Here is a 26,150-nt window from a genome sequence, read left to right as displayed (position 1 = left end):
GATGACTTTCTTAATATTCCTGTCTGGACTTCAGTTTCTCATAAGAAGGGAATTAAACTGAGAAATAACTGAAGAAATATATTGCAGCCTAGGGTGGAGCTAAGTGTCAGGCGCCTTCCCCGGGGCTCCTCTGTGCCTCATTCTGACAGTCAAAGAAGGGAAATAAGGAACCTGTGGAAAAAAGAGGAAGGAGCTGGGGAGAGGAGACCACGGGGAAGCTGAAACCATGAGGAAGCATTTGCTGAGGGAGAAGTCGGGAATTCTGGCTGACAACGAACCTGGAGATGGGTTATCTCAGAGAAGGACGTGGTCCGAACCGTGGACACCAGGCCAAGAGAACAGGCTGGTGCATGGTGAGCGTACTTTGAACCTGACAGTGGCTGATGTGGCCGAGTGGTGAGCTCTGTGGTTAAACTACCTTAGGCCAAAATGTGAAGCAAAGGTGTTGAGGCTTTGGCTCATGGTGAAAGCAATTTGGGGCAAGTAGCAGGAGAGCAGGACTCTACCGCGTACCACTCACCGTGAGACCTGGAGCAAGGACTTCTCCAACTTCTCCATCAGAAGTTAGCATGAGGGCTAGGTGTGGTGGCTCACACCTATAATCACAGCACTTTGGGAGGCTGAGGTGGGCAGATCACCTGAGGTCAGGAGTTCGAGATCAGCCTGGCCACCATGGAGAAACCTGTCTCTACTGAAAATACAAAAAATAGGCTGGGTGCGGTGGCTCACGCCTGTAATCCCAGCACCGTGGGAGGCCGAGGCGGGCAGATTACGAAGACAGGAGATAGAGACCATCCTGGCTAACACTGTGAAACCCTGTCTCTACCAAAAATACAAAAAATTAGCCGGGTGTGGTGGCGGGTGCCTGTAGTCCCAGCTACTTGGGAGGCTGAGGCAGGAGAATGGTGTGAACTCAGGAGGCAGAGCTTGCAGTGAGCTGAGATCGCATCACTGCACTCCAGCCTGGACAACAGAGCAAGACTCTGTCTCAAAAAAAAAAAAAAAAAAAAGAAGCTAGCATGAGGTGGAATCCCCAGGCAGCAGCTTGAAACTGTACTCCAAGGAGGACTTCCTGCAACCTGGCCATGGCTCCATTTCTTCGTATTAGGCTTCTGGGCCCAAAATGTGTGTGAAAACTCCACTGGGAGCATTGAAAACAAGGCCAAATGGTGTGAGAGGAGGTTTGTGTATGAGAAGGGCTCAAAGAGAAGGAAAAACATCTAGCAAGAATGAAAACAAAGTAGTCATTAGGACTGGGGATGGAATGACCCAAAAACAGACTATCAGGACCCTCCCAGAAACGAAGGCCAAGGCGGGTGAAGAGCACAGGTTCAGGGTCAGATCTCCTGTTTTTGTTGTTGTTGTTGTTGTTTTGTTTTGAGACGAATCTCACACTGTAGGTTAATTAGCAAATGCACATAGAGACACAGACAGTAAGGTACTAACAGAGGGGTTGGGACACCGAAAAGTATAGTCAAGAAGAAAGGCACAACCAGAGAGGAACACGGAGAAATGTCAGATCCTAGGCACAGGCAGGGGAACACGTGTAGGTGTGGCCACCTCAAGGACCTTAAACACCAGCTTCCTCCCCTCATCCCAGATCTGTCTCCAGGACAGGGCTGCCAAAGTCACACTCACCCCAGGACATACACGTGGCCTCTTGCGGGAAGGGTTCTGTTCTCCCCATCCTAGTGCTTTTTTTGTTTTTGTTTTTCTGGATGCTTCTATTTGCTAAACACTGTGCTGAGAGCTTCACATACATTATATTATATAGTCTGCATGATAGCCCAGGAAGGCAGATAGGTATGATTTAGTAACTACATTGTACAGATGTGCACACCACAGCAGAGAAAGTAGTTACATAGCTGGTAACTGAAGCCAAAAATTGAACGCAAGTCATTCCAGAACCCAGTATTGTTACCATTAGAGGATTCTACAAGCCCTCCTTCACACTGCCCTGGGGCAAGGAAAGGATCCAAAGGAGAACCCCAAGCATTCACGGTAGCCTCAGCTAATGTATGGTGAGTTTTCATATGCTGAAAATAGTGTCTGGCAGATCATAAAAGCTTGGTATTTATTTATTTATTTATTTTTATTATGATTACTATTATTCTTACTTTGGGGCTATTTCCTGAGAGGCAGTCCAGAACAGTGGAAATTAAGTTCAAGTACTGGCTTGAACTCCTGGTTAAAGATGGCAGATGATGTATACTCTAACTTCATTCTTCCTGAAACCCCATTAAAACAATAAAACTAAAGTGTATTGGTTAGGATTCTCTAGAGGGACAGGACTCATAGGATAGATGTATATATGAAAGGGAGTTTATTAAGGAGTATTGACTCACATGATTACACGATGAAGTCCCACAATAGGCTGTTTGTAAGGTAAGGAGCAAGGAAGCCAGTTTGAATTCCAAAACCTTAAAAGTAGGGAAGCTGACAGTGCAGCCTGCAGTCTGTGGCTGAAGGCTGAGAGCCCCTGGCGAACCACTGGTGGAACTCCAAGAGTCCAAAAGCTGAAGAACTTGGAATCCAATGTTTGAGGGCAGGAAGCATCCAGCATGGGAGAAGGATGAAGGCCAGAAGACTGATACTAAATATTAACCATCACATTAAAAAACAACAAAACTTATTAAAACTCACAAAAACTATGAGAAAGGAGACAAGAGCAACACAGTTCTGGAGGCTAGAAAGCAAATTTGACAAGTACCATATTAATAAGTGGGAACTGTCTAAGAGGGCCTAAGTTCAATCCTAACTCAGAGAGGAACACCCCACATTATATCTCAGAAGCCCCAGAGACTCAGGAATGAGCCATATAAGATTCTTTTAGAAAGGGGAGGGGCAAAATTAGCACTGAAAACAAGATTTGTTAAAAGGTTGCTCGAAAGGTGGGTAGACTGTGTGTCCCCTCCCCTACTCCACACTTCCATCCCTAGCAAAGGTTAGACCTCTGTTCTCTAGAGATGATAAAATAGTTTCAACAGTTTGAAGGAGACAGGAGGCACAATTTGCAACACACAAAAACATGGAAGTTAAATGCCAGTTTACCACTGAATTTTGAGACCACCAGCCTTCTTCCATTGAATAGTGAAAGTTAGGCTTATGTTCTCTAAGCAGGAGATAAAGTTTCCCAGAGAAACTTTGTCAAATGACATCAAGAGTTTCCCAAGGGAATGGCCCAGCTAGATTACTTGGAGTGAAATCTACGCTTGGCAAGCCCTGGCCATCCACTGGTAAGTATTACCACACAGCTGTTTGGTGCTCTGTTCATCAGCAGTCACTAAGAAGCACCCGGCATTGGAAAAAAGCTTCTACCAGGAGATGCAAAGGGCCGAACAAACAAATGGAAGACAATAAATCTTGGAAAAAACAAAGACTATGCATGGGGAAGAAAACGCTTATATACTTAGATATAATACTGCATCTAAAAAATCAAGGATAGGACACTAATACAAAAAAGCATTAGCCAGGCATGGTGGCTCACACTTATAATCAAAGCACTTTGGGAGGCCAAGGTGAGTGGATCACTTGAGCCCAGAAGTTTGAGACCAGCCTGGACAACATGGTGAAGCCCCATCTCTACGAAAAATACAAAAATTAGCTGGACATGGTGTTGTGTGCCTGTAGTTGCAGTTACTTGAAGGACTGAAGCAGGAGGATCTCTTGAGCCCGGGAGGTCAAAGCTGTGGTGGGCTATGATCATACCACTGGACTCTAGCCTGGGCAGCAGAGTGAGACCCTGTCTGAAAAATAGAATGGAATTACTGGGGAACAAAAAAGAACTCTTGGAAACTAAATATGATAGGATAAATTTTAACAATCAATACATGATAGAAAAATTAGTGGATGAAATTAATCAGAAAGTAGAGAAAGAGTTAGGAGGTAAGAAAAAAAAAGAGAATAATAAGATGCATTCAAGAAAATATTTAAATTACAGGAATTCCAAAAAGAGATAATAGTGAAAATAGAGGTTAAAAAAGTAAATCAGGCTGAGCATGGCAGCTCACACCTGGAATCCCAGCACTTTAGGAGGCCAAGGTGGGAGGATCACTTGAGGCCAGGAGTTCGAGATCAGCCTGATTAATATAGCAAGACCCCATCTCTAAAAAAATAAAAAATAAATTGTCTAGGCATGGTGATGGGTGCCTGGAGTCCTAGCTACTTGGGAGGATGAGGAAGGAGGATCGCTTGAGCCTAGGAGTTTGAGGCTGCTGTGAGCTATGATCACGCCACTGCATCCTAGCCTTAGTGACAGAGTGAGACTTTATCTCTAAAAAAATTAAAAGAAACAGAATTCAATCAATCAGTCAAGCAAAGTGGCTCACACCTGTAATCCCAGCACTTTGGGAGTTCAAGAGGGGAGGATTACTTGAGTCCAGGAGTTTGAGACCAGCCTGGGCAATATAGTGAGACCCTATCTCTATTTTTAAAAAATATAAAAAGAAAAAAAATCAACGGATCAAAGGTATAATACATGAACATTTTCCTAGTCTTAGACATGAGTTTCCAGAATGAAAGAGCCCGCTAAGTGCCCAGAATAATCAATGAAGAAAACCAACACCCAAAGAAAGTAAATGATGACATTTCAGCATATTAGCAACAAAGAGAGGATCCTACAAGGTTCCGGAGAAAATAAACAAGTTTCATAGCAAGGAATCAGAATAGCACTGGAAACTAGAAGACAATGGAGAAAGGCCAGCTACTTCCGAGGTAGAATTTTCTACTCACCTAAACTCCCAATCAAACGTGAGAGTAGAATGGAGACTTTTTCAGATATGCCACGTGTCCAGAATTTTGTCTGCCATGCACATCTCAGGATTCCACTGCGAAGGATGTGCTTCACCAAGAAGGAAGGCATGGCACTCAGCACAAAGATAACCCTGAACAAGAGAACGGGAAGCTCCAATAACAGTAAAGGGAGATCTCAAGCCACCGGCTTTGTAATAGACCTTGGGAACAACCAGTGCAGACTGGCCCAGCCAGAAGATCCAGGGATGAGCTCCCTGAGAAAGTGAGACACATAGAATATCTAAGTCATCTCAATATTGGAGGGAATTGAGACGAGATTACTCAGTCTGGGGAGAGTTTGGGAATACACCAGCAATAAATATATAGAAAACTAAACAAACAAAACCAAATGCTTTTTAACTCAAGGAGGAAAATTTAGCAGAGGGAAAATAATCATTATACACTCATGACTTGGCTGTGGGTAGCGTTTATGTATTCGTGATAAAGTAAATATTGAATGTTGATCTAATGAAAATTATGATCTAATTATACTCGGGAAATGGCCCGCTGAGTGGGGGCGGGAGCTGCGTGCGTCAGTGTGTGGCAACGGGAGCTTTTGGCAACGGAGAGAAAAATCCTCCCCTTTCCTAATGAAAAATAGACAAAGGCCTAACTTAAGAAAAATCTAGGAAATGGTTAACATTGGAAAATTAAGCAGTAGCGATATAAGCTTGCTATTTAGCAAAGAAAGTAAAGAATCCGTTCAAAAGAGTTGAGAAAAGGCTGGGCCTGGTGGCTCATGCCTGTAATCCCAGCACTTTGGGAAGCTGAGGTGAGCGGATAACTTGAGGTCAGGAGTTCAAGACCAGCCTGGCCAACATGGCAAAACCCCATCTCTGCTAAAAATACAAAAAAAAACTAGCCGGGTGGGGTGGCGCGTGCTACTTGGGAGGCTGAGGCACAAGAATCACTTGAACCCGGGAGGCGGGTTGCCGTAAGCTGAGGTCGTGCCACTGCACTCCAGCCTGGAAAACAGAGGGAGACTCTGTCTCATAAAAGAAAAAAAAAAAGGGTTGAGAAGGTTACTCCTGAGAAGCAAGAATTGGTGGGGAGAGGGGGAGTGATGGAGGGGCTGTTGGGTTTCTTATCAAGTCTTACAGAACTCTTGGTGTCTCTAAACTATGTGCTTGAAAATTTCTGATTAAGAGAATGTGATACAAGATACAAGGAGGAACAGGAGGAGGAGGAGGAAAAAAAGAGGGAGACCCTAAGAGTCTAGAAGACTGAGCTCTCCTGTATGTTGGGCAAATTATTTCATTTCCATTATTTTCTTCTGCAAAAATGAGGATGATGGTACATAACTTGCAGGATTCTTTTTGTCTCTAATATGTGGTAACCACATGTCTACTATTGGTTATTGGAAACACAGACCAATCTACCAAAGGATAAACACTCAGGTCTTCGTTTCTCACTTCCACCTGGCTCATTAAACTGTTGGGAGATTCAACGCAGTAACTAAGTCAAACCTCACGTCCACTTGGAACTAGGCCAAATGTGACTTCAATAACACATCCAGCATAGGGCCCAGTGTTGACACTCGTATGCATGGAGGGTTGACTCCATGCTGGTCTCTGTGCTAAAGGCACAGAGGGATTGTGGGATTGGGCTCCATGTAACCACAGAATGTTCTTAATTACCAGCACAGCTGCATGCACTGGGGCAACAAACAAAAACAACCGTCACAGTGTGTGAGTAAGCACATCAGGGCAGGCCTGAGAGATGGGAAAGGCCAGAGGCAAGCACTCTCCCTTATGGTGTGAAGTGCTTAGTGTTTGTGTCTTGTCCACTTTCAAAAAAAGATGAGTGAGGCCAGGCACCGTGGCTCACACCTGTAATCCCAGCACTTTGGGAGGCCGAGGCGGGTGGATCATCTGAGGTCAGGAGTTTGAGACCAGCCTGGCCAATATGATGAAACCCTGTCTCTACTAAAAATACACACAAAAAATTAGCCAGGTATGGTGGCAGGTGCCGGTAATCCCAGCTATTCGGGAGACTGAGGCAGGAGAATTGCTTGAACCCAGGAGGCAGAGGTTGCAGTGAGCCAAGATCGCATCATTGCACTCCAGCCTGGGCAACAGAGCAAGGGTCTGTCTCAAAAAAAAAAAGAGTAGGGATAGTGTAGCAAGAGTAAGCCAGAATTTAAAGACAGATCTGGTTTCAGATTCTCTACTTCACCTATTGGGCAAGTGTTTCTTCAGATTGCTTTCTTATTTGTAAATTAAAGTTGAAACAAGAATATGGACTTTATTATATGGTTATCATGAAACTTGAATGAATTCATACACACACATATAATTTACCACATAAAGAGTAGCTTTAGGCTGGGCATGGTGGCTCACACCTGTAATCCCAGCACTTTGGGAGGCCAAGACAACAGGACTGCTTGAGGCCAGGAGTTCAAGACCAGCCTAGGCGACATAGTGAGACCCTGTCTTTACAAAAAATTAGAAAAATGAGTTGGGTATGATGGCACACACACGTAGTTCTAGCTACTTAGAAGGCTGAAGCGAGAGGATCATTTGAATCCAGGAATTAGAGGCTGCAGCAAGCTATGATTACCCCCTGCACGCCAGCCTGGGTGACAGAGGGAGATTATCTCTCAAAAAAATTGCTTATATATTAAAAAATATCTAACATAGTATATAAATGTATAACTACCATATGAAAGAGTAGACTTATATAACAAATACACAACAAATATATAACTATATAAAATATATAACTATATATAATAGAGTCTATATACAAGTTATATATAAATCTACTCCTTATATGATAAATTACTCTTGTTTAATAAAAAACAAATCCAGACTTGGTAAGAGTTGACTTTTATCCAAAGAGGATTATTGCAAGGCTGGGGGAGGGGAAGGGACTATTGCAATAGGGAGAAGGCCCTGACCATCCTTCTGAAAGCATCTTAAGAATAAGGCAGACAGGGATTTTTTTCCTTTCTAGGGAAGAGTAAACAAGGCTAGAAAGAAGCAGGTGTGGGGAAGGGGGTGGGTGAAGGGCAGCAAGGTCAGGCAGTGAGGCAGGGACTATTTGACCCAGGGGCCTGCCTCTTCTCAGGAAGGGCTGTCTGCTGGCTCAGGCTGAGGGTGCCCAAAGTCCAGGGGCCTTGAAAAAGAAACTCTTCACTGAAGTTCGGTTAACAAGCATTTTGTCCCAATTGATCTGTGGAGACAAGCAGCTTAGCTCATCATTTATGAGGCAGAGCAAGGGACTCTGGAGGGTCTGTGACCAGCCTTGTCATAGGTAAAGTCTTAATCTAAGTCATTTGAGGAAGGGTGTGGTTCTTTGCCTTAAGCAGCTCACTTTATGTATTTTTGGGGGTTTAATTTGCAATATAAAATTCTAATTTCCCCCCTATTATTTACTATGAAATATTTGGTCCCCATTTTTAGTGGATTCACTTTAAGTGGCCATGTTCCGGGATCGATTGCCCTCCATTCATGAGAACCTTCTGCACAGCCCGAAGAACCTGAGACTCACGCCAGATGTCGCTTGCCATTAGCATGAAATTCCTTCAAATTCTCACATTTTATCTTAAAATTTTTTTATAATCTATAGTGTACTTCTGATAAATTACTTGTTAAATTACTTAAAGTTTTCCCTAAAGGTCTTTAACCAAAAGGATCCTTTTTTTTTTTTTTTTTTTTTTTGAGACAGAGTCTGGCTCTGTCACCCAGGCTGGAGTGCAGTGGTGCGATCTCCGCTCACTGCAACCTCCGCCTCCCGGGTTCAAGCAATTCTCCTGCCTCAGCCTCCCGAGTAGCTGGGACTACAGGTGCCTGCCAACACGCCCGGCTAATTTTTTATATTTTTAGTGGAGATGGGGTTTCACCATGTTAGCCAGGATGGTCTCGATCTCCTGACCTTGTGAGCCACCCGCCTCGGCCTCCCAAAGTGCTGGGATTACAGGCGTGAGCCACCGCACCTGGCCCAGGATCCTCTTTCTTAAGAGCCATTTTTATCCTGTGGCTTTACACACCCTGCAGCATATTGGATGTTTCCCTCAGGATATAGTAACTTTATTTGAAAAGCTTGGCCGTAAAGAATGATCCAAATTACTTGGGCCTTGATGTTTGGAGGGGAATGTTGCCAGTCAATGACCATACACAGCCATGGAAAAATCTCAAAAATGCTCCCTTAGAACATCTAGCTTGGAGCGAAGCTCTGATGGCTCTTTGAGGAAAGTTAATTGTAAATGTACTTTTGAATTGCTAGATTGATTTATAACTTTAAGTCTTTTTGAGCATGATTAGATACCTGAACCCAAGGTCCCCTGATTATACTCCTAGGTCATGTCAAACAGAAGATGTAGCCCATCTCCATTTAAATAACTCCTCATTTGCTGATGAAAATCAGTTTCTTCTTCTTCCTCTATTTTTTTTTTTTTTTTTTCAGACAGGATCTCACTCTGTCTCCCAGGCTGGAGTGCAGTGTGGCCATAGCTCTCTGCAGCCTTGAACTCCTGGGCTCAGGTGATCCTCCCACCTCAGCCTCTCGAGTAGCTGTGATTACAGGCGTGCACCACCACGACTGGCTATTTTTTTATTTTTATTTTCTGTAGAGATGGGTCTCACTAGAAAATCATAATTTCTTTTACTGTGCCTTTACTATGTATCAGAAACAGGGCCAGCATTTTGCATGCGTTATCTCTAACTCTCATAACAGCCTGTAAGGAAGTTGTTATTATCCTCTTTTAACAAATGACAGAACCGAAAGGTTAAATGATTTTGCTAAGGCCACACAGCCAGAAGGTGGAGGTTATAAGGCTCATACCTTTCCCATTAAAGCAGACTACCTTAGGCTTCATACTTGGGTTGGGTTCATAGTATCAGTGACCCGAATGCCCCTTACCCCAACTTTTTCAAATACTGGTGGTCTCAACTAGGCTTTGGAGAGAAACCGGACAACAGCCAGTTCAAGATTCAGCTCCTTGATAACTGTCCAAGGCTCAGAAGCTCTACTCTAACTGCAGGAAGACCCTCCAACTTCTTTTTAGCTTTCATCTTACTCATCTTTTAGGGGCAGCATTTAATGATATGGAATATTCTTTCTGTTACAGGAATAAAATGAAGTAAATTGTATTTAATAAAATTGTGCACACTTTCTTTTATAACCCATTTTTCCCCCAGGTCGATATTTTTACTGGGGAGCAATAGGAGTTTTCAAGCACAGCCACTCCATTATTGATCATTGATTTACCATCTGTGGTTGTGAATGAATCTGTGTAAACCAATAGAAGATTGAGGGGTTTTGTTTTTGTTTTTGTTTTTTTGAGACAGAGTTTTACTCTTGTTGTCCAGGCTGGAATGCAATGGTGTGATCTCAGCTCACCACAACCTCCACCTCCCAGGTTCAAGCGATTCTCCTGCCTCAGCCTCCCGAGTAGCTGGGATTATAGGCATATGCCACCACACACGGCTAATTTTGTATTTTTAGTAGAGACAGGGTTTCTCCATGTTGGCCAGGTTGATCTTAAACTCCCAACCTCAGGTGATCCGCCTGCCTTAGCCTCCCAAAGTGCTGGGATTACAGGCACGAGCCACTGCACCTGGCCAGATTGAGGTTTTTACTTGCCTTTCATTAGCCTTGATAAAGGGGCCAGGAAGTGGACCACATGTGGAGAGTATAGATCCTTAGTTGCTGATGTACATATAAAACATGCATTTTGATACTGCCATGAAAATCAAAGTCCACAGGGAGTATTTCCTGGCAGAAATGTCATTATAAACATTTAAAAAAATTTTAAATTATAAATGTATTATAAAAATGACAATTTAGAACATTCTAAACCAGAATGACATTCTTTTTTCTTTCTTTCTTTTTTTTTTTTTAGATAGAGTCTTACTCTGTCACCCAGGCTGGAGTGCGGTGGCATCCTGTGGCTGCTCCTGCTAGGGTGTCACCATGTGTCCCCAAGCTGATGTGATGCTGTCAGTGTCCTGCCGGCACCTCCTTGGCCTGTACCATTTCGGGGCATGCTGGCTGACATTCCAACTGCCAGCTTCCATATCACTTGCCTGAGGCCTTTCTTTGCCTGCTGCAGCCTGCTTTGCCCACATATGTGGTAAACCAGACGTAACAGGGAATTCATGCTCCTAAAGCAGCCTTCAACCAATGACTGATGGGAGTTGGTATATAAATACCCCAGCTCCCTCCCCGCCTCAGGTAGGATGATTCAGAGGCTATTCAACACTTCCAGAATTCCTCAATGGGGGTGGGCTCTAATTCCCTTAGTAGGAACTAGCTTGGTAACACACCTTTCTGGGGGCTTTTTTTCCTTTCCTGTCTCACTTGCCCACTCTCCTACCAGTTTACTGGGATCAAACAAATGACTTGTATTTGAATCCCTTTTTCAAGGTCTGCTTCTGGGGGAACCCAAACTAAAAATGGATGGGTTATGCTTGGATCAAACTAAAACGATACAAGACTATTCTTTTGGGCTATTTTATCTTGTACCCTCATCAACAGGAGTCTTATTTCTGTAGGCTGTCAACTAAAGACATTGCCAATCCTGTTACTCAGCACTGCCTACACGAATTTCATTGTGAGAAATTTGTTCTAAAACTTACAGCTGGAAAACATTTTGCTTAGCCTGACAAGCTGGTATATTTCCTTCATTCTGGTAAAGAGAATTAGATTCCAGACATCTATCTGTCTGTCTGTCTCCTTTTTTTCCTCTCTCTTTTCCTCCCCAGATTTGCCTTCAGGGAAGCTCAGAAGCCAATCTGGAGTCCAATAACAGTAAATATGCAGAACTTTATCCCCCACGTATGTGTGTTTCTCTTCCCTAGTCTTAATTTCATTTCATGTATATTTTCTCTGATCCTAGTTATTCTATCCCATTTGGACTTACTCGTGCTTTACTGCATGCATCTTTTTGCAAGCCGCCAATGCTCTGTGGAACTAGCTGCCATGTGAATAAGGTGTTTAAGAAGCACTTATTTAATGAATTATATTTGGATGCTAACTGTGCAAAGATACTGTTATGAAACTAGAGAAGTATAAGCCTCCCCTCCAGAGCACTTCTCACCTTGTAGGACAGTGCTTTTCCAACTCTCTGGGTAATTGTCTCCTCGGATGAAAACTTACATGGAAGATATGGCAAGTCAATAAAAAGAAGCTGCTCTGGTTGTGATGTGTGAGTGAGGGGATAGGCAATCCTTTCACTCAGCTTGGGAATCCTCTTCCCCTACACCCCCTACACCCTGTCTTTTGGTCCCCCAGGCACCAGCTTCTAAACTTGAGGTCTTCGTAGAGCACTGCTTGACCAACAGCTTTAGAGACATAAGCAGGGTGTGGGCCTTTGATGCCAGAGCAGTGCTGGGGACAGCAGGTGCGCATGGAGCTGTTCTGCCGCCACCCAGAAAAGGGGGCGCTCACTGCTGCAGGCTGTCTACCCACTGAACAGGGCTGTTCTCCCCAAGTTTGCCTTATCATAGGCACTGACCTACAGGTCAGGAAGCAGCCTCGGCCAGGCACGGTGGCTCATTCCTGTAATCCCAGCACTTTGGAAGGCCAAGGTGGGCAGATCACAAGGTCAGGAGTTCAAGATCATCCTGACTAACATGGGGAAATCCTGTCTCTACTAAAAATACAAAAATTAGCTGGGCGTGGTGACACGTGCCTGTAGTCCCAGCTCCTCCGGAGGCTGAGGCAGGAGAATCGCTTGAACCCGGGAGGCAGAGGTTGCTGTGAGCCGAGATCATGCCACTGCACTCCAGTCAGTCAACAGAATGAGACTCTGTCTCAAAAAAAAAAAAAAAAAAAAAAAAGCAGTCTCAGGGCAGGTTCCTCCCCATCCCCCTCTGTGTCACTCCATATCTCGCTGGACCCTCTTCTGACCCTCTTGACACCTTCTCAAGTCCCCTCCTCAAACCTGGTGTGGATGGGCAGGAGCAGGCTGGGACAGAGGTGAAGAGCCAGGGGCTGGCTCGGCGGGGGAGGCGAGTGTATAAGGAGACAGGCCTCTGGCTCTGCCTCGTTTTCTGGAAGCTATCAGTCCTAAGCTTAGACACCAATATACCCCCCACCCCCAGCCCACACTGTTTGTCTAATAAGGAAACCTTTTTGACCTAGCCAGTTAAAAGTCCCGGCCCTTCACCTCATTACTGCCAAGCGCAGAACTAAAGAGGTGAAAGCTGGCAGCCTTGGGCTGCCTTCAACTTGGCAACTGCCCCTCCGGGTCTGTGTCTCAAAGTCCCAGCCTTTCAATAGGGCTGTGTTTTCAATCCTGCTTAAACAAAGCCGCACGGTCTCCCTCCTGGGCCTGAGCTCGCCGTTCTCATCTTTCTATGGGGGATTAAGGGCTGCTCTCTTGTTTGGGTGTCACTCTGCCTTTGAACCACTGTGGCTTCATCTGGTTTCAGGCTCAGCTTCCTGCCAGGAAGTGGATTTACCTCTGATTTGTTGTTACTCTCTCTGCAGGATGATGCTGAGGGGAGTGAGTTCCTTTCTCCCCAGACACCACGACCAGCTCCCCCCTTCCACTTCCCTCCACAGCTCTCCAGCTTGAGCCCTTGACATAGCTCACAGCTACCTCCTCTTCTTGTGGAAATCTCCTCTCACACAGGCAAAGCAGAGACTCTAAAGATAGGGGAGCCCCAGGTTGGCTCACTGGGGTTGCGGGGCAGGTTGGAGGTGAGGGAGCTGGAGCTGGAGCTGCCTGAGAGACTGAAAGTGCACCTGCCAGGGCTGTGGAGGAAGGTCCTGGATTGAGTCGGAGCTGCTTTGGGTCTCTCTGGGGTGGCAGCCTGGAGCTATTCTCACTCTCTTCCTGAAAACTCCAGAAAACAGATGAGAAAGATACTTCTGCCCTGGATGCTAAGCTTAGACTGGAAAGCAGATCTCTTGAATACAAACCTAGAGACATTTTTACCTTCTCTGTGGGGGGCGGGGGTGTGTGTGTAAGAGATAGAGAGAGAGAGGTAGGAAGGAGAACAAAGGTCAGGTGATTTTAGGTGCACTGACATCCAGGCAGAGGAAAAAGATTCTTCCTGGAGGGAAGCCAGTTGCTCTACTCTGAGAGAGATCAAGAGAAATATCAAAGTATAATTAGGTTGGCATTGGGCGCCATGTGCTGAAAGCAGTAGTTCGGTGGCCTACAAAATAACCTCGGTTTTATTAATAACTGGGGGAGGGTGAGTTGTGGTGGTGAGAATCCACAGTGGCCCCTATTTCTGGAAATCCAGCTCAGGGGTCTGCGGGCAGAGTTGTTCCTGGATTCTTTCTAGATCTCAGGGGAGAGAAGCTAAAGAGCGGGGTGATCTTGCCCTGGGAGAGATACCATCTCCGGATGAAGACAGGTGTGTTTTTGTGTTTGCTTGTTTTATCTTATGTGCCATCCTCCTACACTACCAGTTAGAGGAGAAAACTGCGCTCCAAAACTGGGAGTCAAGAGTCTGAGGGGCACTGAGATTGAGCCAGGTGTGCATGGGTGTGGGGGGACTGATAGAAAAAGGCTCCAAACATCCTTACGGGAGGAGGAGGATGGTGTAATGCAGCTAAATGCCAACGGCAAAAGAGCTGAAAGGGAGGTGTAGCTCCAGCGGACAGAGGCAAAGAGAAAGCCCTTGGCCGGCGCCTGCAAACACCACCCTCCAGGGCCTGGCCCTCCCCTGTGTGCCCTGTTGTGGGCCTCAAAGGGCGCTGGCCCAGGCCCTGTCTGCCATTCCCCTCACAAAGCCCGGGTTGTGTTCTTGGCAGGGCTGGGCCTCCCTGCCATTGAGATCCCGGCTGGGGCTGCCTGCCCTGGGAGCCTCCCTTCCCAGCCAGAGGCCCTGGATTTGTCCAAGTGCCAATACCTAATGAGGAGCTCATTTGAATCCATGCAAAGTACCAGGGAGCAAGGAGACATGCTAATTAAAGTGATTGCTGTTCTTTAATTAAGCAATAATTCCCCCAAAGAGGGCATTATCATGCAAATAGAGCCCTCTTGGGTGAGATAAGGGCTTTGGGCAACAGCTGAGGTCTGTTAATAAGGCCCCTGAGCATCAGAAGGCAGGCATCCAGAATGCCCCATTGAGCTGGGTGATAGAGCAAGGGAAATAATCATCCCTGTGCCGCGCTGCCTTTTGTCTCTCCAGGCTTTGGCTGCGGAGCTGTGGGAGGCAGGGACCCTGCACCCCCTGCTGTTCCTTTCCCTTCCTCTCCCTTTGCCTTCTCTCCAAGAAACGTTTTCAGAGCTGTGTGAGGTGGAGAGGTTTGTAGGACAATGTCTAGTTTGGCCCTTCACACAATCGATGTCCCAATTATCAGAGCATCAGCCCAGAAGGGTTGGAATGGGGCCTCCTGAATGTTCATAAACAAGGAAGATGCTGCAAGAGGCTGAGCTCCGTTGGGCCACTGTAATAAAACGGAAAGAGCACTGAAATGAGCCATCGACCTGGGTGACTGTGGACAAGCCACTTTCCCTCCTCAAGACTCAGTTTCCTCATCTTTAGAATGGGTTGCTAGTAACTACCTGACACAGTTATCATGTGAGTAAATGACTGTGAACGCGTAGGGTATTGAAACCCATGGTTCCCAACCTGGAATGATTTTTGCCCACAGAGGAAGGCTGCCAGATAAAATATATTTTGATATCTTTATTTGCTAAATCTGACAGCCTTACCCCAGAGGACACTGGTAATGTCTAGAGATATTTTGTCACAACTGGGGGAGTGGGTGCTACTGGCATCTAGTGCGGGGAGGGCCAGGGCTGCTGCTAAACGTTCTCTACTACTCAAGAGAGTCCCCATAACACAGAATTATCTGGCCTGAAATATCAATAGTGCTGAGCTTAAAAAACTCTGACCTAGGCCGGGCACGGTGGCTCACGCCTGTAATCCCAGCACTTTGGGAGGCCGAGGCGGGTGGATCACGAGGTCAGGAGATTGAGATCATCCTGCCTAACACGGTGAAACCCCGTGTCTACTAAAAATACAAAAAAAACCCCACAAAAAAAACAAACAAAAAAAACTTCTGACAACTACCTGAGTTAGATGAAAAAATACATAAACAGATAGTAGATTTTCTGGAGCAGGACCATAGTAGAATGGTTCTAAATCCCCTAAGTTACTTCTCTTTTCTTGAAAGAAAAGGTTTTAAATAGGCTAGGCATCCCGTGGCTCAAGCCTGTAATCCCAGTGCCTTGGGATGCTGAGGCAGGAGTATTACTTGAGGCCAGGAATTTGAGACCAGCCTGGGCAACACAGACTCCCATTTCTAACAAAAATAAAAAAGAGAGAGAAAATTAGCCAGGCATGGTGGTGGGTGCCTGTGGTCCTAGCTCCTCAGGAGGCTGTGGCAGGCAGATCACTTCAGACCAGGCATTTGAGGCTGCAGTGAGCCATGATCACGCCACTGCACTCCAGCCTGGCCACAGAGTGAGACCCAGTCTCTAAAAATAAAATAAAATAAAATTTTAAAATAAACAAATCATGGAACAGACTGAGGCTCAGTGGCACACTGATACTGGCAGTCCCACGTGAGAAGCAAGACCAAAGAACACGCTGGCAAGGTCTAAGTTGGTTATGAGTCCAGAGACATACACAAAGCCAGCTGTGACATAAGGGGAAGGTGACTCTTCATGCAGAGAAGAGAGCCCTGGCAGAGGCACCAGGGCCCAGCGTTGAGGGCAGAGCGAGGCAGTTGAGAGCAGGTGTCAATGACTCGCGTACTGTGAAGCTGAGAGTACAAGAGGAAACTATACTCCTACTTTACCTTTGACAGTAACAGTACTCACATAACTAACACCTATGGTGAGCGTGTTGCTCTAATTCTCACAACAGCCTAGGAGAAAGGTGCTATGATTATCCCCATTTTGAAGATAAGGACATTGCAACATGGGAAAGATAAATAACCTGCCCATGGCTACATACCTAGTAAGAGCCAGGATTTCAACCAAGGCAGCATCTGAAGGCCGCACAGCTGCGGAACCACGTCTGGGAAAAGGAGACTTCTCCAGTGATCACAGATCTTGATATACACTCATTCTGCAGCATGGGAGTTAGACCCTCAGCAAAGGGCCTGCTCTATCTGCCTAGCTGTGGGGTAGGTCTCCAAGTGGTGTCTGCATTTGGGACATCCATCGCTCGACTTTTGCGTCCCTAGACAGACAGCTAGAGGGCAAAGCCACCAAGTGCGGAAGGGAGTTGCCAAGCCTGGCTTTGTCACTCACAGCTGACTCATTTGCTGAGTATTGGCTGGTCTTCTCCCCTGGCGCTGGGGTGGGGGTTGTTTGGTGCTTCCAGAGCTGCCTTTGTAATGGTCTGTGTCTTAGGTAAGGCTGGTGTGTGGCTCAGGGGGTGGCAGAGGCAGAAAGTCAACAAACCGGGCAGTCCAGCCAGGGTGAAAGCCAAACCTCCTGCTCCCAGGAATCTTGGCCCCTTTTCAATTTTGTGTTCACTCCCAGCAAAATAAATGTTTTGTGTTACAAGGAGACGGAGATAGTATCTCATCAGCCCTACTAGTTTAGCACTGCCTCTGCCAACCTCTCACTCTACATTTGGCAGGGGGAACGAGCGAGGAGAAAAACAGGACCAGGTTCTGTTTGCAAAATATTTTCACCAGTCAAAAAACTGCCGGGGTTGTGAATATTAAATAAACCCTGACTCATGCAGACATATACCTTGCTTTGCTTTGCTGATAGGTGGGGTAACAGACAGCGTTACGTTACTTTAGAAGTGACAGCTCTAACATTCTGCAGACTTCTCAAAACTGCTCTGGCTTTTTCTGAACAAAGAACAATCCACAAAAACGCCCATGGTTTGCAGTGCATAGGAGTCTGTTTACAGGATCACAGACTCGCCCTCTCTAAAGGGACCGGGTGAGATCATCCATTTAATCACCTTCCACCTCCAGGTGGGGCTGGGCGGCCCAAAGGTCTTCCGCCAGAGGGTTTAGTGAGAGCATGGCCCAAGTCTCAGGCCCCTGTAGTGAGTTCCCTAAGGGCCGGCTCCATTTTTTCCATTGCAGAATTTATAAGTGGGATTGAAATGAGAGCATAGTGTTGCTTTGCCAGGAACAAAGATTGTCAGTGTGTTTCAGTCACTAACCTAAGACACCATAATATAAGCCAGCCCCCCAACCCCCACCTCTAGCCAGTCCCGCAGTAAAACAGTTCACCTAAGAATGAAAATAGTAGTAGTGTAGTGAACACTGACATTGAGCTTACTACTTCCAAGACACTGTTCTAATCCTCACCGCCGCGAGGCAGGCAGTAGCGTTACCGTCATTTTGCAGAGAGGAACTTGCCTAGTTTCCCTATTCCTAACTCAGGCGAGGTTCCCACCCTACCCCTTAGCTTCCTGTGAGTCTATAGGTTGTCCTTCCCATTCTTCATGAGAACAGTTTCTTCCATTAGTCTTGAAACAGTGGAAACCAACCCTTTCTTTCTTTTTTTTTTTTAATTTGAGACGGAGTCTCGTTCTGTAGCCCAGGCTGGAGGACAGTGGTGTGATCTCAGCTCACTGTAACCTCCGCCTCCTGGGTTCCAGTGATTCTCCTTCCTCAGCCTCCTGAGTAGCCGGGATTACTGGTGCCCACCACCATGCCCGGCTAATTTTTGTATTTTTAGTAGAGACAGGGTTTCGCCATGTTGGCCAGGCTGGTCTGGAATTCCTGACCTCAAGTGATCCACCTGCCTTGGCCTCCCACAGTGCTGGGATTGCAGGCATGAGCCACCACACCTGGCCAATTTTATTTTTTTTACCAACCATCAGGCTCCATGACTTTGGGGACTGTGTGTACCCTGTAGAGCTCATGAGGCCCATCCCCTGCCTCCATGCGTGAGGATGGTATAGAGACGACTGGTCCTTATTCTACTTTTCCCTCTCACTTGTCAGCGTCTTGGCTCCTGGCCACAAGGCATGGAACCTTTAGGGCCCCCTCCAGATACAGAATTCAGCACCTGTAATCCCAGCTACTCTGGAGGCTGAGACAGGAGAATCACTTGAACCCAGGAGGCAGAGGTTGCAGTGAGCAGAGATCACGCCATTGCACTCCAGCCTGGGCAACAGTGCAAGACTCCGTCTCAAAAAACAAAAAAAGAAAAAAAAGGAAAATTATCTCACTCTGGAAAAGATTCCAAAGTCCCAATATTTCATGTTGGTTTGGTTTTTTTCTTAGTGCTCAACACCCCCACCTCCATTCCTCCGTCTAGGGTAAGGCCCCACTGCCACCTCCCTCTGGCATTTGTGAGCACAGCATCTCCTCAGGCACAGTCCTTTAATCAAGGTGGAAGCCCTTTGTGAAGGGGCGGTGGAGAAGCTGGGCTGGTAATGGCTCAGTGATGAGCTTTTGACAAATCCATGAAATGAATGGAACAGCGGGTGGGAAAAGAGGTGTTCCCCAGTGCAGGCGGGGTCTGAGAAGGATGGGAGGAGACATGTGAGCAGGCCCTTCTGCAGGTCTTCCCATGCCCCCTCCGACTCTGGGACCATTCACACAGGTCATAAGCTGCTACTCTCAGCCCCTAGAGCTCTTGCTGGTCACCAGGGAAATTACTGACTTTGGGACAAGCTGTGCAAAGTGGCTGGACCTTAAGTGTTAGTAGCACAGAGAGTCAAGTGCCTGCTGTGAGCCGAAAGATGAAAAGTCAAGATCCCCAAAATTGAGGGACCTACTAGAGTATCTGAAAATCTGCTGCTGCATAGGGATCTCCTTAGATCCCCGGAGAACTAATTCTAAAGCTTTTCTCCATTATTGACACCTTAGGTTGAATTCCTTCACTCAAGTCTTTTCAGTCTGAAAACATGCAGAAAAGGCTATGACCAGTTTACAGTTATGACCAGGAGAAACCGTGAGAAAATTGCTGTCTTTTCCTCCATTCCACTCCACTCATTGAAGAAGGCAATCCGTGATGCAAGGAGGCAAGGAATGGTTGGTAACAACTTTTGTTTTGTTTTGTTTTGTTTTGAGATGGAGTTTCACTCTTGCTGCCCAGGCTGGAGTGCAGTGGCGCAATCTTGGCTCACTGCAAACTCCGTCTCCCGGGTTCAAACGTTGTCCTGCCTCAGCCTCCCAAGTAGCTGGGATTACAGGCGTACGCCACCATGCCCGGCTAATTTTTTTTTTGTATTTAGTAGAGATGGGGGTTTCACCATGTTGGTCAGACTGGTCTTGAATTCCTGACCTCAGGTGATCCACCCACCTCAGGCTCCCAAAGTGTGGGATTACAGGCGTGAGCCACCATGCCTGGTGGGTGGGTAACAACTTTGTAACAGCACATCCACGAGGAATGGATTGAAGGGGAAGGGAAATGGCCCTAAGTTTAAGTTTTCTCCATCCCTGCCACCTTCCCTGTAAACGTCCCTTATTCGGGTATCTCGTTCCTCTGTGTGTGTACTCTCCCTACTTAGTTTCCCCCCTTTTCTGACATAAATGTGAATGGAACGTCTATATCCAAACTACTGTGAGAAGATGTCTGAGTCCATTAGAGCTGCTACAACAAAATACCTTACACTGGGTAATTTCTAAACAGCAGGAATTCATTGCTCACGGTTCTGGAGGCTAGGAAGTCTACAATCAAAGCACCAGCAGATTTGGTGTTGGGTGAGGGCTCATGATCTGCTTCAGAGATGGTACCTCTTTCTGTGTCTTCGCATGGCAGAAGAGTAAAGAAAGCTCACTTGAGCCTCTACTCCTACTCATGAGGGTGGAGCCTTCATAGCTTAATCCCTTCCCAGAGGCCCTTACGTCTTCACACTATCACACTGAATATTAGGTTCTGACACATGAATTTAGCGGGGAACACCAACATTCAGACCATCGCAGAAGGGCAGGCCAAGGCAGGAGCCACTAGCTTCTTTAGTCTCCTACCCCTGCCCCAAGATGCCAGAGTTCCAGGCACTCCTCTCATGGTGTCCTCTTCCTGCCCATGCCCGGTCCAGCCTCTCTCTGGCCCCCAGGGAAGGGATACAGCTGAGATGGAGGCAGAGAGTCAGTAGCGTGGTTTCCATTTTTTCCAGGAAATTTGGTCCCCAGGACCCCCAGAATGGGACAGACAGTAACTGGGGAACAGGCAGGTAGTAAATAAGCTGGTCAAAGATCTGGCCAAGGGGAGAGAGAAGATGAGGCACAGAAGAGGGAAAGTGGGAAGCGTGAGGCTAGTATGAGGACATGATTTTGGGGAAGACACAGGAGCCTGACTCCAGAGGGCTCAGTGCAGAGCCATTGTCTTTTTTTATTCTTATTTTTTATTTTTCTTGAGATGGAGTCTCACTCTGTTGCCCAGGCTGGAGTGCAGTGGCATGACCTCGGCTCACTGTAAACTCCACTTCTGGGTTCAAGTGATTCTCCTGCCTCAGCCTCCTGAGTAGCTGGGATTAGAAATGCGTGCCACCGCACCTGGTTAATTTTGTATTTTTAGTAGAGACGGGGTTTGCCATGTTGGCCAGCTGGTCTCGAACTCCTGGCCTCAAGTAATCTGCCCACCTTGGCCTCTCAAAGTGCTAGGGTTATAGGCGTGAGCTACTGTGCCAGACCCAGAACCATTGTCTTTGAAGGGCTGTCAGCATCGATGCTATTTATAAGTAATTAATTTTTTTCTTTTTTTTTAAATAGATAAATAGAGATAAGGGTCTTGCTACATTGCCCAGGCTGATCTCAAACTCTTGGGCTCAAGTAATTAGCCTGCTTGAGCCTCCCAAAGTGCTAGGATTATAGGCGCCAAAGCGATGGGCCAAGAGAAGAGGAAACACTTGGTTAGAAAATGTAAAAGCAAAACTAGTAACAGATTCAAGAGATGTTCATGTTCTTTGAATATATGTATGTATGTGTTTATTTTGTTGACAAGCACTTACATAAGCATGGGCCAAGCTTATCTTAATCCTCATACATCTTCTAAAGCTATGGCATTTATGAATAAGTATCAATTTGTAGAACAAATATTCTCCATATTACTAATATGTAATAGATGACACTACAAATCAGTAATTCATGTGTGTTCAAACTTTCACTGCTAATGCATGATAGTTGCTAACAACTGAAAAAATAAGAGAAAATTTTGACCTATGGGGTAGAATTCGCAATGATTTTTACCACAATGATGATGGTGATGAGAAAAATAATAACAGTTGATTTTTATATTGATTATGCACTTGTTAAATGTATAATAAATAATTAGTTATTGTTGGTTATGTCTGGGCCAAGTACTTTATATGCATTATTTCACCTAATCCTCAGAACAGATATAGAAAATAGGTACTTGGCCGGGCGTGATGGCTCACGCCTGTAATCCCAGCACTTCGGGAGGCTGAGGTGGGCGGATCACGAGGTCAAGAGATCAAGACCATCCTGGCTAACACAGTGAAACCCCGTCTCTACTAAAAATACAAAAAATTTAGCCGGGCGTGGTGGCAGGACCTGTAGTCCCAGCTACTCAGGAGGCTGAGGCAGGAGAATGGCCTGAACCTGGGAGGCGGAGCTTGCAGTGAGCCGAGATCATGCTGCTGTACTCCAGCCTGGGCGACAGAGCAAGACTCCGTCTCAAAAAAAAAAAAAAAGAAAAGAAAAAAAATAGGTACTATTGCGGTCTTTCTTTTTTTTTTTTCTTTTTTTTGAGACAGGGTCTCACTCTGTTGCCTAGGCTGAAATGCAGTGGTGCAATCACGGCTCACTGTAGCCTTAAACTCCTGGGCTTGAGATCCTTTTGCCTTAGCCTCCTGAGTAGCTGGGACTACAGGTGCACATCACCATGCCTGGCTAATTTTGAAAGTCTTTGTAAAGATAAGGTTTCACTACATTGCCCAGGCAGGCCTAAACTACTGGCCTCAAGCAATCCTCCTGCCTCAGCACCCCCAAAGTGCTGGGATTATAGGCTTGAGCCACCGCTACACCTATTACTGTTTCTTAGATGAGAAAATTGATGCACAAAGCCCGTTAAGTGATTTGTCCAAGATGCGAGTTAGTTTTAATAGCATTCCTTGCTTCTGATACAGAAAACATTCACAATTGATAAGGAACTGCAGGTGTGGAAACCAAGCTGATGAATAATAATGATGCCCATTATGAGTGAAGCACAGTACCAGGTGCATTTTATACATCTTAAATCCTCAAAACAACCTGGCAGCCTACGGAGCATTTACACCTGTTTTACTGGTGAGGCAATCTGCCCAACTTCCTACAGCTTTTATGGACAATGGACCAAACAGAAGACCTCTGCTACCTCCAGGGACTGGTCATTATATCCAAATCTTGTTGGTCCAACCTGCACTAGGGCTGTTAAAGTTGTCAGAACTTGCTCTAACAATGCCAGCCCCTTAGAGACTCTGACAGACTGTAGTTCATTTTTCCTTTGGAGAGGAAGAAGAGAAATTCTACCATGGAGACTTAGTGATTGGCCCAAGTCCACACCGCAGACAGGAGGATAATGAGGGAGCTGGGATAAATTATACTGGACAGGTTCCCCAATTCTCAGCTTGGTTTTTTTTCTATGAGACCATCCAGCCTCGAATAACTCATTCGTTAGCTCCCTATCCTTTGCAAATATCCCCAACTCCTTGCCATTCTCTTTCAGGCCCTTTGCTTTCTTTCATATCCCAGACAGGGGCTTCTTTGCCACATGTACCCTAATGACAGGGAAGGTAGCATTGTGTCTGCTTAGCGCCGGGCTCCCGTACAGGCCTTTCTCTTTCTTGTAAAAGGATCTCCACATTCTTTGCTAGTGCAAAGAAGATGTGGAAAGTCACTTTCTCCTGACCTGGTATATGGGTAAATCAATCTAGCATCACAAACCCAGTAACAGAGTTAGGTGATCTGTGTGTAATGGGTTTAGGCAGTGAGTCTCCGGAGCTTAGCCAGTTCAGCATTAAAAAAGCCATAGAAATCCCTCTCTCCGTGAAATCCTCTTGCACACAATTCAGGAAATGTACAAGACAGTGAGAATACAGTCAACCTATTGGAATTTCTTTTTCAAAGACAAAAATAGATTGCAAAGGAAAATTGTTGATTGCCAACCTTCCAGCCTTGTCAGGAGAGTTATCCTGCAGTCAGTCACTAGATATAAAATTCCTAAGGCCTGGGGGATGGTCAGGTAATTTAATACCATGTCAATATTAAGTTACATCATAAATAATTGGAACTTCCTGAATATTTAACAAGAACTTTGTTGTGTAAATTTGGAAATCATCCAAACTGAGACAACTGACTTACGTTATTGTTTAGCCCTCTGGGTCTAACTCATTGTGGGAGTTTAGTTGTTTTGAACTTTGTTCTTTTTAGCAGAGAGTAGAAAGAAAGGAGTTAAACCAATTGACTTTTAGATAGTCAGTTTCCCTTCCTTTTTTGGTTTTAAATTGATTATTGCTTTTTTCTCATGTAAATAAGATCAAATAAAAATCCAAAGTCATAACCAGGAGAGAAATGTGTGAAATCGCTGTTTAGTTTGCAAGCCTTTAGCAGACTAAGTCAGCTTGGTGATGACCAACTTTGACCACTCTTGCAGTTGCTAAATGGGCACTTTCTGACATTTGCTACAACTATCAGATCATTTCTAGTCCAAGAATATTCTAGAGGCTCATAATGCTCATTTGAGTTGGCATCAAATTCGAGACAATAAGATTTGAGTTTCTTCTGGATGGGAATCTGTAATTAAGGTTTCATAAACCATGAGACATAGTACAAATATAAAGATTAATTATTATTATTGTCACCTAAAGAATAAAATCCCAAGTTCTTATCTACCATTCAAACCCTCTCCCATGCAGCCTCATCCTATCTTACTAACACTGTCTCCCATTGCTTCTCCCAATCCCTCCTTGGCAATGGTCTCCACCTTTTTACTTCTCTCTCAGTATTTCCCAGCTTCTAGACTTAGGCTAAGTTCTCCTTCCTCCTTGAAGCCTTCCTTCCTCTACTTCAGTTGCAAGTTATTTCTGAAGCTACCATTTACTGAGATCCTACTCCATGTCAGGTACTGTGCTAGAAATGTGATGCATTATTTCATTTAACTCTTGAAAGGTAGATGTAACTTTCACATTAAATTTTTTGTTTGTTTTGGATAAGTAGCCTATTTGCATGGTTCAAAAATCAAGACAGTATAAAAATCTACACTTTTTTTTTTTCTAAGATGGGGTTTCACTCTGTCACCCAGATTGGAGTGCAGTGGCACCATCTCGGCTCACTGCAGCCTCGACCACATCAGCCTCCCAAGTAGCTGGGACTACAGCTACACACCACCATGCCTGGCTAATTTTGTATTTTTTGTAGAGATGGGATTTTGCCATGTTTCCCAGGCTGGTCTCAAACTCCTGGGCTCAAGAGATCCACCTGCTTTGGCCTCCCAAAGTGCTAGGATTACAGGCATGCACCACTGCGGCCAGCCAAAAGATTTAAGTTTAAAAGTATCTTATCCACCTTCCACTATAAGTAATCACTTTTAAAGATATTCTTTGAATAGCTGGGTATGGTAGCATGTGCCTGTAGTCCCAGCTACTCAGGAGGCTGAGATGGGAGGATCACTTGAACCTAGGAGGTAGAGGCTGCAATGAGCCGTGATCATGCCACTGCACTCCAGCCTGGGCAACAGAATGAGACCCTGTCTTAAAAAAAAAAAAAAAAAAAAAAAGTGGAAGGAGGTCTTCTTTGGTTCCTTCTAGTGGTTGTTTACACACACACACACACAAAAATCAGTAAACACAAATATATACTCTTATTTTCTACCTCTTAGAAATTAGAGCATAATACTGCCCGTAAGATGTCCTGTACCTCTCTCTCTCTTTCTTCCTCTTTTCTTTTCCATTTATTCTAGAGTACCTTCCATAGCAGTTCTCTGAGAACTTCCCTTTTCTTTTCTCAGTGGCACAGTATTCCATTGTGTGGATGTAGTTCTTGATGGTGGACGCCTGTATTATTTCTAATCTGCTATAAACAACAATGCAGTGAGTGGATTTTTCATATGAATGCAAGAGTATCCATAGGGCAAATTTCCAGACTCGGGCTGCAGGATCAAAGGGTAAAAGCATGCTACATTTTGATAAATATTGTCAAATTTTCTTCCCTGGAGGTCATACCATTTTTCATTCCCACCAGCAATGTATGAAAGTGCAACACACATATCACTATCTATAGTTTATATATGAGAAAACTGAGGCACAGAAAATACAAAATTAACTGGTTAATAACATTCAGGCTGGACCTCAAACTTGTGCCTGGCTGTATTCCTCTCATTTGGTGTATATCAGCTAGTGACTTGCACTGTTACTTGTTTTATATATACATAGGCCTAAACTTTCTAAAGCTTTATTATAAACTCTTTAGGTTTATAACAAAGAGTTTCTAATAAACAGAGGCTGGTCAATCACAGGTGAGAGTAAGGGAAAAAGGAAATAGCATAGAAAAAGTTGGGAAACAGATGCAAGGCGATGCAC

The 26,150-nt window shown here is 45.3% G+C and overlaps 1 protein-coding gene across 2 annotated transcripts in view; it reads left to right on the top strand.

Annotated features, from left to right (window-relative positions):
• The window catches only part of RPUSD4 (RNA pseudouridine synthase D4), a 138,359-nt gene extending 116,439 nt beyond the window's left edge, over positions 1–21,920 (top strand). For both annotated transcript variants that reach the window (XM_065529668.2, XM_074015613.1), the window contains exon 8: positions 19,498–21,920. The gene's annotated coding sequence lies outside the window, so the exon portion shown is untranslated. The remainder of the gene's footprint in view (positions 1–19,497) is intronic.
• The last annotated feature ends 4,230 nt before the right edge of the window (positions 21,921–26,150 follow it).

The sequence above is a fragment of the Macaca fascicularis genome, chromosome 14 (assembly GCF_037993035.2).
Source record: "Macaca fascicularis isolate 582-1 chromosome 14, T2T-MFA8v1.1".
NCBI classification, from domain to species: Eukaryota; Metazoa; Chordata; class Mammalia; order Primates; family Cercopithecidae; genus Macaca; species Macaca fascicularis.
The sequence above is the reverse complement of the archived record's forward strand: the minus strand, read 5'-3'. Positions and strand labels throughout refer to the sequence as shown.